Below are 4,043 nucleotides of genomic sequence, written 5' to 3'. Positions count from 1 at the left end.
AGACTCAGGGGTACTGTATATCTCGCAGCGCACTTCTCAATCAAAACAAAAAAAAAAAAAAACAAACCCCCCAAAAAAAAAACAAAGAACAAGAGAATAAGCTCCTTCCTAGGCACTTATTCATGAATAAGGGGGGCCCCCCTGGGCGGAGGAAATTTGAATAACATTCCTCCCCCACCGGCGGTGTGACTCAAATCCGCCGATCCCCCTCTGATCAGAAATGTTTCTATTTTTATGAGGAACACAGCAGAGGGTGTGTGGTCCTCTCCTTCCCTTCCCTTTCCCTTTTCCAACCTGGCAGACGCTGTCCCTTTGAAACCCGGTCGTGCGCAACAGGAAAAAGTAAACTTTTAAAAAGGAAACCGATAAATAGCAGCGGCGCCGGGCAAACAAGTTTAACAGCAAATTCAGGGGTTTCACAGTGCTCACACATTTCAGGTGCATTTGCTCCTGAAAATTGATGTATGGTAACTGCGAAAATTATTCAGGAGCACATGTACTAATTGGCATGCGTTAGTGTGCTCCTGAATTTTTCAACATAGGAGCACATGCGCGCCTTGGAAATAAGGTTAGCATAGACCCTGAAATGTGCATTTATATTCTGGTGGAGGGTGCAGCAGCTGCATACCTCCAAATCATGCGATTCCTGTGGCCTTTGCACCAACCTCCCAACATGGAATATCATTCCTACAGTTAACGACTGAAGACAGAACACAACCCCCACCTTACATTAAACGCACTCCTTCGCCGACACACGTTTTACTTACACTGACTTATATGTGGCCTTCACCCGATTCATAGTCGTGCTCAGTTTTAACGTGTCATCGCGAAAACATTCTCATAAAGTAAATGGACTCTTTTTATTTTACCCGCCACTCTTGAGGACTATCATTTCCAGATCCTGCTGGTTGGTCGTCTCTTCATTTACATAAACGGAATTAATAGAAAATAGAAAATAAAATATTTGAAAAAAAAAGCTATGAAAATAGTTCAGGAAATAAATCTGATGCGTAGATTATCCATCGCTGGCCTCTCTGTCGTAGATGACTGTCTGTCGTTGTGGGGGATGGGGAGGGATGAGACATGCTCATACGCTCATTTTCCGAGTCGAGTCAGATCCCCTCCATCTTTACTGATTAATATGTTTTGGGGGGGGGGGGGGGGGGGTGGGGGTGAGGCGGCTGGAAGGGGGAAGGGGGTTCTTTACTGCCAATAAACTGCTTTTGACTGCTTGTGACATTATCACTTTTCCCATAAAACTCTCATTTTTCACGACATTTTATTTAGCTTTATGATGCAACGCGAGGCATTATGCTCTGTGACAAACTTCTTTTCTGCCGGCATCAATCTGGCGTTTTTAATATGATATATGGGCGAACCGGTCCCGGAGACCATAAAGTGTTTAATAGTCTATAAAGCAAGAGGTTTCCCAAATGCAAACAGAAGGCTTTTTTTATGGGAACTGCAGGCTTTATACGGCTTTGCCTGACAGAGGACTTTAAACACGCCTGTCTTCAGCCACAACTGACAGCGCGAAAATCCCCACGTGCAATTTCCTGATTAAACCAAATCGCATTAATGTTCAGCAGCGTGCGTGTGCGTGTGCACGCGAGTCGCAACGGCCAGTCAGTGACATGACGAGGAGGAGGAGGAGGGGGTGGCGGGAGGAAGAGGAGGACTGGGGAGCGAGGAGAATTTCATCTCCATAGAAACAGATCGAATGATAAATTACGGTTTCTGAGAGTGATTATCGACATAAAATCAGGAGCGTACGTTTTAAAAATCGTGATGAGTTTTACAAGTGATCTGCTTTAGTTATATTTTACATGCGTCTGACTACGTGTCTGTTTGTATCGACTGTTTTTGCATATCGCACCTCATAAAACCATACCTCTAGGCTTAGTTACTCTTGAACGATCTTTTGAAAGAGATCTGATCTCAGTGGTTTTTTTCTGGTAAAGGGTGAATAAAAAAATTAATTAACAGAGATATGCACAATTGGACAGATTGGTGGAAATGAAAAAAGAGACTAAATGGGTTTAGGAGAAAATTATTAACCACTGCATGTAGATCACATGCCTCCTCTAAACCACCGTCTCCAAACATACTGAAGGTTGTCATGAAGCGGAGTGGTTCAGTCATCTCCATTTCACACCTCTAAGTGCTCCTCAAGCTGAGTAATACTTCTGGCTTGTCAGTCTGCGCCATGTTTGCTGGACCACGGACATTACAGTAGACATTGAGCCTTAATCATAAAATCTTACATCATCTGCATCCATCGCCTTTTTTTTTTCTTACATAATAATCCGCCATTACTTCCGGGACCTTATATTAGTCCACTGATATAATGCGACGTTCAACCCCTGAACGTATTATTGTATCCGCACACCATATCATCAGATTTCTTACTTTTCATTATTAACCCTATTCATCATGCTCTTAAACCTATTGCTAAAACGACGGGGTCTACTCAACGCACTAGCAGTGCCCTTCGTTTAATAATAAAAAAGCATGTGTTTATTTCACTAAAAGCCATTTCTTATTAATTCCAAAGCAATCTGTCAAGCTCGTAATGTTGCGTTTGAGAAGAAAAATGGCACCCCTGCCCCTCCCCCACTTACATTTGTTAATAAAATATCAGGACCGAGCTCTGCAGTTAGCTGGTTGCTGACCCCCACGTTTTTATGACATGAATTTTAAGGAAAGTTCACCCGTGACCGATGGTTGGGAAAAACCCCCTGTGTGAACTCCCTGTGCGAGAAATGCCCGATATCCCACAATGCACCGCAAGTGCTTCTGTGCGTCGGGGTGAACCTGCATTCTGGCCTGTGGGATCTGGCTAATGGATGAGTCGGTCGTGGACTTCGTGGGGATAGAGAGGCTAGCCGTTTTAGGCCTACATTTTACACTAGAAAACAATCATTGGCCTCCCCCTTAAGGAGACAGAAAAGGTCTATGGGAGCTGGCTCTATATAGGAACACGGAGTAGAGAGGGAGTTGAGTGAAAGGTCCAAATTCTCTGTGAAAGTGTGTATTTCCTTTGTGCTTTTTCACCCTCCCTTTCTCCAAATTTGAAACGTCCAATCGCATTTGCGAGCTGCGCTCGTCGCCGTAACGTCCACGCCCGTAAACCGCTCTGCTCCAAAACGTGCGACGTGAAGCCGCTGTTTCTTCATCACGCTGCGGCGTTGAAAGTTGAGCTTGCGCAGAGAAAGAGGTGTCACGTCCAATCAGACTGGAGTGTGGGGGGGGGGGGGGGCGGTGCGCAAATGCGCATGAGACAAAAAAAAACGTTTGGGAACCGTTGACTTAACTGGAGTCACGGCGACTTGAAACGGGATAGCTCGTGGCGCGCGTACGTTTTTCTGTTTTCGCCCTTTTTATCGGAGTCGTATTTCATTATAAAAATACGTCGGCGGCGTGTTTCATAGCGAAACGCGGCTGTGAGAATGTGTGCAACCGGGCCCTCGGAGTCAACGCTTCGGCGCGCTCCCGCCAGGCGCGGGGGGGGGGGGGGGGGGGTCGCCGGTGTGAAATTAAACTCCGCCCGCACGGAAACGACGACGTCGCCGCCGCCGTCAGGAGCCGCCGCTCGAAGGCGAGTTTAAATGAGCTCGCCGAACGTCGCAACGGACTCCGGTAAGAGATCGCACTGGGAGTTTTTTTGAAACGAAAATAAACAGCGACGGGGGGCACGGCTCAGCCGAAGAGAAGACGACAGCGTTTCTCCCCCAAAACGAGGTTACCGGGAGGCGCAGGTTAGCTTCTGTAATTAGGCCCCTCAGTGTTACCTTCGTTTGGGTCTTCGCTCGCATTCCCGGGACAAAAATAAAAATTAAAAATACAAAAAGGGAGAGAAGGAACTGGCCTTTGCCGCTTGAGATCATTAACTTTTAATTGAATTATTTCAAATTCAAAAGGCCTCTTTAATCCTGTGGTATCAAGCAGTTGCATGTTTGAAATAAAACTGAGCAGAGGGGAAGAGTTTTACTGAGGAATGTTTCGTTTGCCATTTTTTTTTTTTTTTAGGTTTGAATCTTTTA

Source organism: Anguilla anguilla, chromosome 9 (genome assembly GCF_013347855.1).
Source record: "Anguilla anguilla isolate fAngAng1 chromosome 9, fAngAng1.pri, whole genome shotgun sequence".
Classification (NCBI taxonomy): Eukaryota; Metazoa; Chordata; class Actinopteri; order Anguilliformes; family Anguillidae; genus Anguilla; species Anguilla anguilla.
Note: the sequence above shows the minus strand (reverse complement) of the source record.